This window comes from Homalodisca vitripennis, chromosome 8 (genome assembly GCF_021130785.1).
Source record: "Homalodisca vitripennis isolate AUS2020 chromosome 8, UT_GWSS_2.1, whole genome shotgun sequence".
Classification (NCBI taxonomy): domain Eukaryota; kingdom Metazoa; phylum Arthropoda; class Insecta; order Hemiptera; family Cicadellidae; genus Homalodisca; species Homalodisca vitripennis.
The window spans coordinates 51271143-51289068 of NC_060214.1; positions in this window are offsets into that span (position 1 = coordinate 51271143).

A 17926-nucleotide genomic window follows, 5' to 3' on the forward strand; every position below is an offset into this window, starting at 1 on the left:
CAGTGAAAATTGATTCAATATTTATTTGGATATCTTAAAGATATCTACTATACAAACATGTATTAGCTGTCACTTTATTGTAATTCAGAGTCGTTAAGCAAGCCTAGAAACTTTTATGTCACCTCTAGGAGACATTTGGACTCAAACTGACTTGTGTATCAGTTTTCACTGTGAGATGTTATTTTGTTTGTTATGTTTTTTATTACATATTTGAGAGGGTTTAAATTGTTAAAATATGATACAAAATCATATATGTCATGAATTAAATTGCTAATTTATATTATGTACCAGTAACTATCAATAAATGACAAATAGGCATTCACTTTTTAACCATTTATTCTCATTTTTTACAGGTTCACAGCGATTTGAAGATTTTGTGGATAACATTCTTGACGATAACGTCAGCGAAGTTGATGCCTCTGATGACGAAGACGATCTGGACGTTGATCCAACCTTTGAGCCAGATGAGGAGCCTACTGAAAACACAGACTCTGAAAATGAAGAAATCTTGGCCCAATCAGGAGATTCCCAATTGGTAAATCGACCTTCAATTTCAGGTAACGCCAATAGATTTAGTACTGAAATGCCTGGGAGATATCACCGGAAAAAACTGGATAATTTTTTCCCTAATCCTCCTGCTCCAGAGTATGAGCCACGGCCTATAACTGCTGTTAATATACCTCCACATGAATATATATCAAAATATATACCAGACAATATATTTCACACTCTTGTTGAGCAGTCAAATAGAACATTTTTTGCCAGAATGGGAAGAAACCTTGACTTATCTGTAGAAGAACTAAAAAAGTTCTTTGCAGCAACATTAATGATGTCCTATATGGGATTTCCCAGAATTAAAATGTATTTGGAGAAAAAAAACTAAAGTGAATAGTGTTGCTTCTCTAGTTGGGAGGGACAGGTATTTTATGATTAGATCTCACCTCAAAGTTGTATATGATAATGACATTTCTAATGAAGAAAAGGCTAGTAATAAATTTTGGAAGGTGGGACCTCTGCTCAAATCAGTCAGGACTGGGTGCCTATTCAATCCAAAGAGTGAAACCGTTGCAGTTAATGAACAAATGATCCCATTTTATGGCCAATCACCAGCTAGACAGGTTATCAAGTCAAAACCAAATCCATGTGGAGTTAAGAACTTTGTGATAGCAGCCCCAGATGGTCTGCCCTTGGACTTTTTCTTTTATCAAGGGAAAGGTGATCCTATTGTCAATGCCACTCGTTTCGAACACCTAGATGTTGGAGGTCGAGCAGTCATTAGGCTTCTTGAAAACATTCCAGGATTACCAGATATGTTATGACCATTGCTGCCATCTGTAAACAGAAAAATAATGAAAAAAACGTAACAATAATATAGAAAACTAAACAATAATATAACAAAAATAACAATAACATAAAACAAGTGTTAATAGAAATAAAACTCAAAGACTTAATTCAATTAAGCCTTTAAAGTATAAGGCTGTATACCAAACATTAATTTATTGGAACAAACCGCTCTCATAAATATTTAAATAAAATATACAGGTAACTATTGAGTTTTCTAAAGTTCAAATATCATGTTGTGATCCTTATTTGGTTCGGGAATAATATCTTCAAATGTTGGAAGAGCGTTATCAGACACTCTGTGTATATTATATAGAATTATCTGAAGACTTGCAGTTAAGGCCCTTCATTATTCGTTCATAAATTCGCCCCTAACCTCAAGTTTATTTAATGATACAGAAGAAATGAAAAATATGTTGTTTATCCAAATAAGGTAAGAAAGGCGACAAAAACTCCCCGCAGTTACTTTGATTGTTGATTTCAAAAAGTTAAGTGCTATAAATTGTGGTCTGTATTTGTCTAACTGGAGTAAGAACATTTCCATCTGTAACATAAAAATGCAATTCGTGACTTAGTCATACGTTTATAATTATACGATGTATACATGCATAGCATATCTTAATATTCAACAATCATTGTAAAGTGTGAAACTGCATAATACTTTACAATGACGCTTACCCTCACCTTTTAAATATAATTCAATGTAAAGAATCTAAAGTTTAGTTTACAAATTTGATTATTGTAAACAACTTCTACATTATAAACATTTGTAACACTACTGTATTTCTATACTACTATATCGCTTCTACTCCTAATAATACTACTATTGCTGCTACTTTTATTGTTATAGATAACTTTTTTCAAACTTTTTTCATCTAAAACGGTTTTTGTGATATAGATTACTTAAAACCCCATTTCAATATCCCATAATAATGTTTGGTCACAAAACACCGAGGAAAGTAATGCTCAAAGGAATATTAAAAATCTGATATAAATCCATGTTAACTGTAAGAATAGGTAAAGGCTGCGTTCAATATTAGACGTTTGTCACCATACAACAAATATTAATTTGAAATTTGAAATTTTAGAAACCAAGAAATGTCTGAAAAAGAAGAATATAATTACTCACAGTCTGTGTTCAGGGTCCGCTTCGTTTTTGATTAACTTAAATGTCAAAGGTTTCATCTCTTCAGCCTGTAAAAATTAGAACGGTACAATATTATTACCGCTTTTTATTTTATTTCAAGTAAAAGAAATAAATTATTAGGTAGATAGTTAAAAAATATTGCAATTAATTCTCCCATATGTATATACTTTACAAACGCACACTCTGATGTGCTGTTTAGATAGATTAAGGTATATATAAGATTTTGGTTTCTAAAGAAACGATTAAGTATTATTCAATACTTACAAATAGATAGAACGCGCAAGAGTAAAACAATGTGATTCAATTAGAAATATTAAATGGACATTTTATTTACGTATATTTAAGGATTTTAGGAATTATATTAAAATGATTATGTTTCTTTAAATTTGTTATTGTTAATGATTTAAAGGATAATGGGATTTGGGACATTTGCCATTGTTATACTATACTGTACATAATCTTAAACACAGTTTACACTGTAGACAGTTATTTGAGACATGAGTTTATTGTTTTTAGAGACTTTGTCCTACAGCGTTTTCTTTCTAAAATAGGTTCCAAGTTTATAATTTCGGCCTATTATTATAATTTCTCAGACAATCCCAGAACTTAAGAGAACTTGACACGTAGGTTATTTTTTAATTGATTTTATTTCCTAACTCACAATATAGTTGCATCTTGTGTCAACACGAGGATTAATTTTCTCCTGTCTGGATAGCAAGCAGTTTTGGGTATTTTGGATCAATTTTCTTTTTCTTTATTTCATTCTTTTTATGTGCTAACTATCTTTTCACCTGACGGAGAGAAAAGATTCAAATCCTGGAAATCTTCCTTTATACATTGTGTAAATATAACGATGCAGTTCTCTGAAATCCTATTATCCTTTAAAAAATGTTGGTAATAATAAAATTTTACGTACAAATAGTGATAATTCACATACGTCAATATATGTCATTTACCTCAAAGTAATTTTTAAAAAGTTTTATTACTTTAAAACACTTAAAAAGTTTGGTTTTTATAGTGGTGTTTGAATTACACACTATAAAAAATCATTCAAGGAAAAATTCCGTTACCGAATGGGAGATTGCGGTTGTCGAGGTAACCAACAACACCAAGTACAGTACTTGAGCTGATAACCATGCCAGTGCAATGCAAAAATGAAACACGTTACAAACAACTTTGCCGTAGGAGTAGTAGAGGTTAGCTGTGATGCTAAACAATAATAAACATATTACGGCTATTAGCTGTTCGCTGTAGAAGACACTGGCCTGTGTTACACATATGTTGTAATGAACATTATTAGCTGTTAATTAGCTGTTATTGTAACAAAATAGCGTGCATTTTATTTTATACAGTAAAAGAGAGAAAATTTATTTCCATACAGTAATAGATTTAATAAAGTAGTAGATTTTCATTAAGGCAAGTAATAACGTAAATTTATCAATTTCATAAAAAACATTGTAGAATATTATAAAACTAGCGAATAATCTAATAGAGGAATTTGAAAATTATTTCAAGATGATAGCGTATATTAAACCTTATATTTAAATCCTGTTTCAGTGAAAAAATACACTATTTAGAGCAATCTAAAACATTTTCCTTTAATTACTTACATGAAAATGCTAGCCTTTCTACATTTTTATAAATTTCCATGTAATTTACACTTACGTGACGTATCGGTGAAGAAGGCGTAGTAAAGTAGGGAAGCGTGTGGCTTATTTCATTCCGTTCACTTGTACTACAGGTGATTTTCTACTCGATCCTGGCATTAACCATTCCGAAGTTCTTTGTAATACTATCAGTAATAATTGTGTAGTGAATGAACACAACAGCTTGACCACAATTCATCAGGAACATGGAGATGAAACGCACTGCTGATGACAAAAATAGTCCGACCTTTATAATGTCATAAATAACTGAGACCATTCGTTCAGCGATAGTGGCTGATAGTGAGGCGACGGTGCAGATTACCCACAACGCCACTGTGACCTTGACCTCTGATGTCTCGTACTGGAAGCCCATTCCAGAGTGTAAAAAATGTTGACGAGTCTAGAAGACTTCCAGGAGGAGTTCAAGAACGCGTCAGCCTCCACAATTTGCCGATAGAGCATGTCCAGTGTTAATTCAATGTCTGTGGTTCTGTTCAACGCATGCAGCGAATGACTATACAGTAGTCTATGAGATACGTGTAGAGAGCGACAGTAAATAAACCTCTTGAAGCAAGACTAAAGTTGTTTTTACAGGAATCCCGTAAAAGAGGATTTGGGTGCTTTCCTTTCTCTCAGGTGCTGAAGTACATTCCATAGGTAGACCATAGACTACTCTGAAAAACCTAAGCGTCCTATTTGGAAAACCTTTCAAAGTTTGTGAAATGAACCCGCTGAATCCCTGTAGAAGATTCCAAGACAGATTATGTGAATTACCAATCTTACTTGGTTAAAAGCGCATGTAAGATTGCGCATTGGTCTGTTTGTTTACTATTAGAAAGAAGCTTACAAAGAAAGAGCAATGTTTGTGATGAATATATTTATTTCACTTTTATATTAAATGTCCAACAATCTATGTCATTTTCCGTAATCGTTATCGAATTCGTCTCGTCTAAATAATTTAAATCGCAACATGTAATCTTTTAGCGTTCCCATTAAAATATTTATTTTAATTATTATATTGTACTTTGTGTGATTGTTTGCTTTGGTCCTATTATTAAGTGAAAGATGCAATTGTAATCGGTGTAGGTCAATGTCAAGTTTGAGCTTAACATATAATGTAGAATAAAGGGGAATATATACTGGTAAGAATTTACTGACTGTTTACGATAGATCGTTTCTACTATCTATCTAGTCAATTTTAGAATGACTCACAGCTCATATCCAAAAGTTTTAAGGTTCTGAGCATTCACAAATTTCCTTTACCTTCCAATACATTGTCTTATATTAAAATTAAAATGAAACAAGAGCCTCTTGACTCATCTGCTACAAGATTTGGGTAGATTTTCGCTGGAGTTCAGAATACTGCTACACTATAAGTTAAGCCATTTAATTATCTGCAACATGAATATGAATTAAAGTCACTATGAAACACTAAAAGCTCCGGTTCTAATGCCTCCAATTGGCCATAAGTTATTTCAGTACTGGCAAGGCGATTTTTACCGGTTCGCAAGGGTTTTTTAAAATTCTATAAATTGTATCATTGCACAATTCAAACTTTTTTACCCCAAATATACAAAAGACGTATTTGTATCGTGTGTAATTTAATACAAAATTATATATATATATATATATATATATATATATATATATATATTTATAATTTGTATTAAATTATTAGTATATATACAATAATAAACCTTTTTAACGCTTTTGATATATTTTTTTATTTCGTAAAATGTACATTTCAAATTCAAAAAATTCGTCATCAGGTACTTTTAGTAAAGGTATATTATGAAAATAAATAAGTTAAACCAAGGTCGTTAAATTTGTTGTATTTAATTTCATATGTGATCAATATGTATTGTTCAAAAGTCCATCGAATAATAATTGTTTAGTTAGAAAATCTTTTTCACTTAATAATACATTAGGATTAATTTCGGAACTTTTTTAGATTTCAAAATGTTCAAAAGTTGACAACAGGCGAATCTTTTTGCGTGTGTATAAACTTTTAAGGTTGTTTTCGATGTTAGTGTATGTATGGCCGGTGTTATTTAAATGGTCTGCATATTTTGAATTTGGTGATGTCTTCAATGCTTTTAAATGTTCATTAAAACTAATTTTGAAGGATTGGCCGGTTTCTCCAATATATTGGGATTGACAATCACTGCAATTTAATTTGTATACTCCCTTATTGTTAAATTTTTAATTTTTGTTTTGGTTTGTTGAATTGCTTTTGATATTGATTATAAGTCTACAATTGATATCCTTGTTTATAAAATGATTTGTTAATTTTGTGGCAATGTTTACAAGGTAGTCTGATTGAATTTATTTGATATCTCTTTCTTCTTTCTTCTTATTTTAATTTTTTGTGTAGTTCTTCGAAAATACATCAATCATGTTTATATCAGAATATGGTATCGGCTGCAGAATATGCTTCACCAGTATAGAACGTGTCCTCACGCAATAAAAGTAAATCTCGCTGTAAATGACATGACAAGGATAGTAACGGGATTTTTAAAACCAACATCACTACACAAGATGTACCCTATTACGGAGATCTCTCCACCTTACATCCAGCGTGAGGTTGCTGCATATGTACCAAACAAGAGATGGTCCTCCGTCACTCCTTACTTGGTCAACAGACTGCCGAGCAAGCATATATATATATATTGGGTTGCCAACAGCTGGACAAGCCAACATTTTGGAGATAGAAGTTTTGATCTGGACGCGTAAAGTAAGTTTCACAATGTTTCAGTATTATTAATCTATTACTATACCGGCTCTCACTTATTCTGGTTTATAAAATCCTCGCCCAGGTCATCGATTCATGAGGAAGAGCAGATAAATTCTCATGATGGGAAAGTCATGCCTTGAAAAGCAAATTATGATAATAGTGATTTTTTAAATGTCAAACGAATGCGAAATATCAAATTATTCATTCATAATTTATAATGGCCAGAAAGTGTTTTTGAAATCCCCTAAGATTCATTACAATAAGAAAGTATTCTACTCCTTTATTCTTGATCGCTTATTCTCTGTGAGGTATAAACCATATTAAACCAATCTAAATAGTAAAATTCTTTAAAATATTATGTTAAAATATTTGTATAGTCGAAATTGTTACATCATTTTTTAATTATACCATCGGTATTATTTAGATATTCAAATTATTTATAGAAATAAATGTTTTCATTTCAAGCCCGTAAAATGAAAAGAGATTCCAAATAGATGAGTCAGTAAGAACCTTCATAATAATCGTTGATATTGATTTCATGAAAACCTGAGAGAAGTGAGCTATTTGCAAATTGGCTCTAGGCTTCTAAACTATATGTTTGCTGTAAATTTCTGAAAATCTTTATGTTCTTAAATACCTCATTTATAGCAGGTAATTTATACTATTATGCACATTAGTAGTTTTAGCTAAATAAGAAATAATTCGTGCCAATTACATATGATGTATTTTGTACATTAAAAACATGAGTACAGGCTTTCAAACGTGATATATAAATACGGAATACCATACTAATTTTGTATTGCAGAGTATGAAATTAAATTAAATGACAGCTACACATGAATAAACCAATATAATTGCGTTAAGCGGATTGGAATCAGTGTAATAAAAAGCAATATTTTACTTTATAAAGGTAGGTGCGTTACACAAGCAATCGCTTTGCTACTGAATACATATTTAATGGATTAACTGCGCCAATTACATTACATGATTCATCTTTTGACAGAATGGCAATGTAACGATGTGTTTTAATAAATATGAAATGTCTGTTTAATATTTCATAATAAATCGATGTACGATGCCTTGAATAAAATGTAAACGTGTTCAGTAACCAACTACTATAGAAGATGCAAGTGTTTTCAAAAGAAGAACTTTGGTTCTGCCAAATATTTGGTGGATTACCAGTAAAATACGTCACATGCCCAGACGGAATCACGAAACTTAAGTTTTCTTCTACAACATTGACTACGGGTTTGGTTGTTAATGTTTTACAGATTCTTAATGTGACATACTTTATTAACCTGTTTTGGATACAAAATATAGATATCTCATCGTTAGTGTTAATATTCGATTTCGCCTCTACAGCGATGTTAAACTGTATTTTATTCACCGTCTATGTCAGAAAATATCCAAGAATAATCAAATGTGCCAACATCCTGGAGAATGCAGATGAAAATCTTCGGCAAACAACACCTAAAGCTGACACGCAAGTGTGGGTGTATCTTACCTTCGCCATAACTGCATCACTCATAATTGTTGAGGTTGCTTTTCGTCATATGACTTTTAACGCGGAACAAACATCAACATCAACACACATATTATATTCTCTATCCTACGCTTTTACTTTGTTACCATACTTTAGTGAATCTACAGTATTGGTTCATTTTATAAAAGTGACACGTAGCATTTTAGGGAGATTTAAAGAGTTCAATGCAAAGATGAAAGAAGTAGTAGCCAGAAGGAGTGTTGAAAGATTTAGAAAAGCTGAAGGTAATTAACTAAAACTCTCTTAGTTTTATTGATATATGTATATATATATATATATATATATATATATATATATATATATATATATATATATATATATATATATATATATATATATATATATATATCTGTGTGTGTGTGTGTGTGTGTGTGTGTGTGTGTGTGTGTGTGTGTGTGTGTGTGTGTGTGTGTGTGTGTGTGTGTGTGTGTGTGTGTGTGTGTGTGTGTGTGTGTGTGTACATATAGTTTTAGCTAAAACCATAATAAGGTAAGATAAGCTAATCACGTGGCAGAGACAGACTCTAAATTCAAGTTGATTCAACCCTTCCTAACATAGCTACGTCATGTGTAGAAAATTTTGTTGCTCCACCGGGGTTTGAGATCGTGCATAGACATCCCATGTCAAAACAAAGCAAATAACTTATTTTGAGCATTTTTGATCACCGAGAATTTTGATCTCTTCAGACGAATATGGCTCTAAATACCATAATTCAAATCTATGACAGCGACAGGTTTCACACTCTGCACCAAAGAGAGGATGAACTGAAGGTAAACTCAACATCCACATCTGATTGTACTTAGCCTATTAACACATTGGCTTATTATATAGTTTTCTCGATGCTATCATGGTTACTTATAAGTCCTATGTATAAATGTTCGCTAACGCTCAGCCAAATACCATTGAGTGACAAGCGCCAACTTCAAAATCCATGTTCTTTATACACAAATAAAGCTTTCTACAATATTTAAAGCCTATATATTACTTCTTCCTCAAGACATCTTTGGGACAGATATTTTATAAATGTGCTGCTTTATTTGAATTTACCAATTTCAACAGGTGTATTTTGGTAGTATTAAAGCAAACCACACAATAATTTTTGAGTTTTCTGTTATTTGCTATAAACTCAACATCCACATCTGATTGTACTTAGCCTATTAACACATTGGCTTATTATATAGTTTTCTCGATGCTATCATGGTTACTTATAAGTCCTATGTATAAATGTTCGCTAACGCTCAGCCAAATACCATTGAGTGACAAGCGCCAACTTCAAAATCCATGTTCTTTATACACAAATAAATCTTTCTACAATATTTAAAGCCTATATATTACTTCTTCCTCAAGATATCTTTGGGACAGATATTTTATAAATGTGCTGCTTTATTTGAATTTACCAATTTCAACAGGTGTATTTTGGTAGTATTAAAGCAAACCACACAATAATTTTTGAGTTTTCTGTTATTTGCTATAAACTCAACATCCACATCTGATTGTACTTAGCCTATTAACACATTGGCTTATTATATAGTTTTCTCGATGCTGTCATGGTTACTTATAAGTCCTATGTATGAATTCATAAGTACTATCAACCACAAAAGTGTATTTGTGTTCTTGGATCAAAAAGCTTAGAAAATTGCATGTAGGCTTCTAAGGACCTTTGTGCTACTTCTGGAGTGACAGAATATTCTGGATGGATAAGGTTGGGGATAGGGGCCGCCTCCTGTCGAGATCCATAAGCAAGAATATTAGGCACTAATCTTAAGCCATGTCCCCTCGGAAGAAGGAGAGGTCAGGTCTAAACAACTCTCTCCAGTTAAAGCAGGTAGGGGGTGACATATTCTTTTGTCTAGGCTGGCAAGAACATTTGATTCTTAGGGAATGAATCTGACCAACTATAACAGTCATCTCCCGTAATAGACTAGACCTATAGAATTACTCCTGCATCCCAGAATCTCGACATTTGTGGTTAGTAATGTTTCGCTCCTAGACATCTTAAAAGTTATCCAGATTTAAGTGATATATCGGTTTTTGCTGTGTGCACTGTATGGGATCAACTGGAATTTGCGACACCCTTTTTTGAAGACCCTGTACATATACGTATACTCGTACATTAACATTAACTAACAGTTTTTACATTGAAGTATTCATTAAAATGTAATAAATTATTTAAACCCACCATTTAATATGACATTAAGCCTTACAATATTCTTCTAAGAAACATATGTCTTACTAGCTTTGGAAATTACTAGTTGTTCCTTTCTTGTTTAACTTAAAATCGAAATTGTAAAATGCTTATAGTAATAATAACTAAAGAATCCCACCCCAAAATATTGCGATGATATCTGAGGTAGTATTCCTCTATTCGTGCTGTCTAACAGCTGTTCCGCTATGACGTGGCTGTGTCTGTCTGCTTAATTTTCAATTCGCCTTTCAAAAAGATTTATTAAATCAAATGCACACATGTTGTTTATAATAACAGGTAATTAACAGATAATAAGGTTTCTAAATTACTACATATGTTGATGTAGAGGTGCAATTTTCCATACACGTAGAACATTCGGAAATTATTGGGCTTGGGGCGTAGAGGGGATATTCAGATGCGCCAGCCACTATCAGACTATTGTCGTCTGTCTACTCTAGTAACTATCATTCTGTTGCAGGTAACAACCCAGACACGTGTGAGATAAAGACACTAATGAACAACTACTGGCTGCTGTGTGACGCTGTACACCAGGCCAATGTCTTCTACAGCGAACAGCTGTTTGCCGTAATTACTTTATTATTTTTTAACATCACAGCTAACCTCTACTATTCCTACGGCAAAGTTGGGGATAATGTGTTTGATTTGTGCATTTCACTGTCATGGTCATTAGCTCAAATACTGTACTTGATATTGCTGGTTACCTCGTCAACCGCAGTCTCTGAATCGGTAACTGAATATTTATTCCTTTTATGATTTGTTTTTATAGTGTCTAATGTAAGTACTCACTGCTTTTTTAACAATTTATTTGAGGTAAATGACATCCAACTGATTTAAATGGCATATGAGAATTGTCACTATCTGTACATGAACATTTATTATTACCACAATTTTCGAAAGGTTAATAAGATTTCGGAAAAATTGCATTGTTATATGTTACGCAATGTATAACTCAAGATTTCCAGGATTAAATATATCGTCTTCGTCAGGTGGAAAGATGGTTAACATATAAAAAAATTAAATAAAGAAAAAAAGAGAAACAAAATTTATAAAAAAAATACATAGTCCAGACAGGAGAAAATTATCCATGACGTTGGCGCAGGATGGAGCAGGATCAAGAAAATTATCTCAGAAAATGAAAACAATGAAATAATTAAATATACGTCAATGTCCCTTATGTTCCGGAAATGTCATAGAAAATGAGAAAAATAGGACGAAATTATAATATTGAAACCTATTTTGAAAATAAAACGCTCTAGAACAAGGTTTGTAAATGAAGATGGTAAATGAGAAAATGGCACACATCTCAAAAAACTATGTCTAAAGTATACAATTTGTGTAATATTATGTAACATATAACAATTGGAAATTTCCCAAATCCCATTATCCTTTCAACAGCTCTACTAACAACTTTAAGCAAAGATAATCTTTTTTATTACAACCCCCAAAGTTCGTAAATATACAGATATAAACTGCCCAATATATTTTTCTAACTGAAACACCGTTTTACTCTTGCAAGTTCTGTATATTTCTGAGTATTGAATAATACTTAATAGTTTCTATAGATACCTAAACCTTATCTATACATTAATCTAAACAGCAAAACAACTTGCACGTTTATAAAGTATGTACATATGGGAGAATTAAATAAATTATCTTTTTACTATCTACCTGTTATTTTATTTCTTTTACTTTACATAAATAAATTTGAATATTTTAGACTAGTTTTTTAATTATTACGTTACAGTAATAATATTGTATCCCTCTAATTTTTACAGGCTGAAGAGATGAAACCTTTGACATACAAGTTAATCAACAATGAAGCGGACCCTGAACACAAACTGGAAGTAACTATTTTCTACTTAAGCAAATATTTATTAGTTTAAAAAATTTCAAATTAAATTAATATTTATAGTATGGAGAAACATTTTGAATATTAAACGTACCCCTGATCTATTCCTACAGTTACCCTGGTTTGGTATAAGATTTTAAATAGTTCCTTCAGCTCTCGTTGAAGAAGTAAATAGATTCTTTGACAAATTAAATATTATTTATTTTATTTTTCATTGGATTTACATGTACTTAATATCTCTAAACCAGCTCTAAAATCAAATACATTGTTATATAGCCATTTTAGAAAATGATATAAGACTTTCTTTTTGTTTTCTATATGTTTATAAACGACAAATCCATAAATTATTTTTGGTTTGAACGACCGCCTAATGGACCTAAATGGTTTCCAAGTTGCCCAAAGATATTGATTAAAATATTCCTAAAATATATTTTTGTATGTTTTTTTAACTGGTTTCAGCATTCCTCTCGCCGGTGTTTTGTGACCAAAAAAATTATTATGGGATATTGTAATGGGGTTTAAGCAATCTATATCACGAAAACCGATTTAGGTAAAAAAAAGGTTTTATACAAATGTTTTGGAAATTATATCTCGATAACCATTCTAAATCGAAAAAAATGTTTTAGAAATTACATTTTTAAAACCGTTCTAGATACAAAACGTGTTATAAAAATGTTTTAGAAATATAATTTTCTGTGCGTTAGTAAACAATGGCGAGATCTATTTTAAGAATGTTCTACAAATTTAAATGCAATGGAGCACCCTGCTGGCCCATGAACTGGTTATGTTTGTAAAATAAATGTTCACAGATTCATTTAGGTTAGCCTTTTTGCCACAGTTATTGCTCCACAAGCCACATTTGTATACCATGTACACACGAACTTTGGAACAGGCTATGCTTTAGTGCTCTAAGAGTCATGCTCGATGAAGTTGTGCAAAAATTGGCAGTAAGTGCTACCATGAGGAGATTTTACAGTATGTTGGTTTTGTACACAAATTTACCTAACACGTAACTGATAAACAATACATTTTCCTGTCAAAACAAAATTGATAATATCCGATTGTTTCAAGCCTTTATCTAGAGATTTATAAATTGAATATATTCTCACATTTTAATGTATTTAGGACTATGAGGATTAATCCTCTAAATTGTTAGCTTTGTTGGGAAAACAACCAATAAACTCTGTTAAAAATCAATTCCAAATTAATTAAAATATTTATTTTAAATTTAAGTATATTCCACTGTCACGTCTTCTTACAGTTTAGAAATATCAAACGTAAATCCAACAAAATTACTAGTAAAGTTTCCTTTATAAGCACTAAAAAATCTGTTCAGTTAAAATATTTAAGATATGTGGGTTTTTATATTTAACGCATATATAGAAGGACTATCAACGCTATGCAATTCAACATAGGTACATATAAATCTGAAATATTCGTATATACATCCTTTTATGGGCGGATTTAAGTTGGTAGATATATGAACTGGTCAATTTGTATAAGGCAGCGAGATTGTTGGTAAACATGTTCTATTCAAATTATACTAATACTGAAAATTTTAAAAATTAAATGAGATTATAATAAATGTAAAATGCTTTCATTATAGAAGCAAAGGTTTTCAAAATGTCACATGCATATAAATACAACAGCTATATGTATTGTTGACGTATCAGCAGCAATAGAAGTACCAGCAGTAGCAATATTTGTAGGAGTAGAAGCAATATAGTAGTTATAAATGTTTATAATATAAAACACGTTTATAATACTTCAAACTGTAAACTAAACTATAGATCCACCACATTAAATTATTTTCAAAAAGAGAGTAAGCGTCGTTGTTATGTTTTGTGCAGTATCACACTTTACAATGATTTTTCAATATTAAAGACATGCTATGCATGTATGTGTCATATAAGTATTCACCACTTGCACTTTTATGTTACAGCTGGAAATGTTCGTACTGCAGTTAGACAAATACAGACCACAATTTACAGCTCTTAATCTTTTTGAGGTCAACAACCAAACTGTAACTGTGGTGAGTTTTGGTTGCCATTTTTACCTGATTTGTAAGACAAATTATTTTTGATTTGTTTGTATCATGCAATAAACGTATTGTTAGGTTCAAATTTATAAACAACTAACTGAAGACATAATTGTGTTTTCAGATAATTATACATGATATATACTGAGTGTTACAGAACTCTTTACCAACCATTTTATATGTTATACCCGAACCAAGTACATATAAAATTATGATATTTGTGTGTGTGCAAGTTTATTACTTTATTGCTTATGTTACGATATGCCATATTTAATTTATTACATTGTATTTATAAGTAGTAAGATTTTCACAAAATAAAAAATTTCTTTATGGACAACCGAATTATTTTTCTATATTTTTCTATTTTCACAGATGGCAGCAATGGTTATAACATATCTGGCGATTCTGGTGCAATTTCGAGAGGATCAGTCCATCTGAAAAAACAACGCAATAACGTAGTTTTACGTAGTAAAGTGTGCTTTTTCAGTGCAATATAAGTGTCTTTAAACACATGTTTTCATTTATCTAATACAATAACATATTTTTTACATAATTAATAATGATCTATGTTGTTTATTTGAACATAATCTGAATGCTATAAGTTTTTCATATCTTTTATTTAGCTTTTAAGTAAGATATAATAATAGAGACGAGCAAAACTAGTGGTAATAATGACGAACATAAGAAACGCCAAGGCTAACCAAAATGAGAGCTAATTTAAAAGGATAATATACTAAACAAAACGATATACTCGAGGGTATTCTTAACAAAGTGAGGTCAAGGCAAAAGTTAAAATAATAGAAGAATATTGGGATTGGTATCAGAAGATGCAGGAGAAATTGGTTCATTAATTGATAATGGTAAAATAGATAATGGATTGAAACATAGATGTACTATTGAGGATGAGTATATACACCTAAAAACTACTCTAAACGAGTTACAAGGTAACTTAGTACCTAGTAAAATTTCAAATAATAGACAGCAAAATTCTAATCCTCATTTACCTTAAGTAGCTGTTTGAAATTTACATCTAAAATAAATAAAACAATAAAAAAACGTAAAATAATAAATGAAACTTTTACAAATTTCATAAGAAAGCTAGAATTTTCTTGCACCCTAAATCTTAATAATTAGATTAAAAATTTACAAATTTTTGCATTCCTTTCACCTCATCTACGTCATCAATTGTGTGACATTTACGCACGTGAAAACCCTCTTGAGAAAAGTTACACTGAGCTAGTATTTTGTTGAAAGACTCTGTTGAACCCAAACCAATAAAGTTCTGTATTTTTCATAACACAAGTTCATTTCCAGAACAAATAAAAGCTTGGATTTCAAGATCAAACCAAAATACCATACAAATATTTAGTTCAGCTGGCTATTTCTATGGAGTTGTAAGAATCGCAAAACAGGCTTATGTCCATCTCCGGCTTAGTTTAAAACAACGCGGACCTTGCTAATGTACAAAAATCTTATACATACAAAGCGTATAGGGTTCTAACTCCACAAAAATCAGGTTCTAATAGATTATAATTGGATAACCTTAAGGAAAATGTTATAGGTGTGGCTAACCAATCACAGGGCAAATAAATGTAATCATATTGACACAAAGTGTAACAAATGTTACAAAATAGGTAATTTACAAAGTTTACGTTTGTAAATTAAAAGTTACAAAAAATATGCATCAAGAGGCAATTAATGAAAGTGAAGACTAATGTGAACTTGAAATTTATAAACTGTCTGATTAAAAAAATAACAAATTTATTGGATAAAGTTATACTAAAGGACGATCAATATCAATGGAACTGGATATAGGAGTAGCTTTGAGTACAATATCTTAAAAATATATTTCAAGACCCTTAAATTAATTGAAGACATACACAGGTTAATTAATAAAATATAGAGGATTTTTTCTTCAACTGTAAAAAATAACTTAATTAACTTAATCAACCAGACTGTGGATCCAATCTTTGAGAGGGATTAGTTGCGGGAAATAAAACTCGACTGGGCTGAAATTAAAGCTTCTCATGTAGCAAAACCCACTGAACGAGATGTTTTCTTGATTAAATTCAGAGATGTTTTCTTGAAGGTTTTGAAAACATGTTCAGATTAATTCCTGTTAAAAATTCACATTTAAGAATTTTTGAAGATACTAATCCTATATTCATTCATAAAGCGTACAATATAGCCTTACGAACTGAAAGTTGAGAGGAACTCAAAATGTTAGACGACGTTAGAATTCTTACTAAAGTTAAATTTATTCCGGGATAAATTCTCGGAAAACATGAGCATTTCCGTAGATTTATTATGATCTAGGCGTCAAAGTAATTAGATATTTTATAAAAGTGTGGTGTGATTCACCAATATAGTTGCACTGTCTTTCCCTCTCCTAATCAGCCGTGGCATCATTTCATGGTTCCTGTACAAACATAAAACATTTTACAATCATTGGATTTGTTAATGATTATAACAACGATGGTCATGTTGCTTAAAATTTCGGTACGATTTTAAGAATTATACAACCCAATATCCAAATAAAATTGCCATTAGAAACGTACAATAGCTGTCTTCCTTGACAAAATGTAATTCAGAAATAAATTAACTCCAAATAATACTGGAACTAACTTTATAACCTTAAAAGCATTAAAAGGATTGCTGGATGTATATGGATACAAGTTGAAATGAAATATTTCCTTTTACCATTTCACTCGTCATAAAAACTTGTTTACACTTGCAATTTCGTATTTTGTACCTTTTCGTCGAATTTTGTAAAAAGAAATTTGACCACATTATTGAAAACATGAATTTTATTATGTTCAACAAATGTTTTATGAGTAGGATAATGTTAATAAAATATTTAATGGTTTAAGTTTGATGTATCATCGTTGTAGCTATTTACATTAGTTAAACCACGTTTAAATTGACATTTAAAATGTATGACTTAAAAATAAAGTTGTGCTCGAAATTTGGACTTTTCCTCTCCCTGTGATGCCCCAATGGGAAGTTGCGGTGTTCAGAAACTTGCTTCAACGTACGTAAGATATCTGGAGTTGTTGTGTACCGTACGCGTGTTACTTTTTGTATACATAAACACATTTGAAGTTTTCTTTCCACTTGATTTTAATGGCATTCACAATATGCTTTATTATTGGAGGCAATGAAATAAATTTTGCATTTTAAGTGCAAAGTTTATAATTAAAATATGAAATTAAACGATACGGTATTTTATCGAACTTATCTGTTTCTACATGTTTAAACTATAAACCTAATATTGTGGTTATTAGTTGAATTTTAAGCGACTAACGATTTACAAGATTTTAGAGTGTTAAAACCATGAGTATTACGATTTTGTCATGAAGTTAATTATACATAAGCATACTGAACGATAAACAAATGTTTAAATTGTATAGTTCGTTATATTA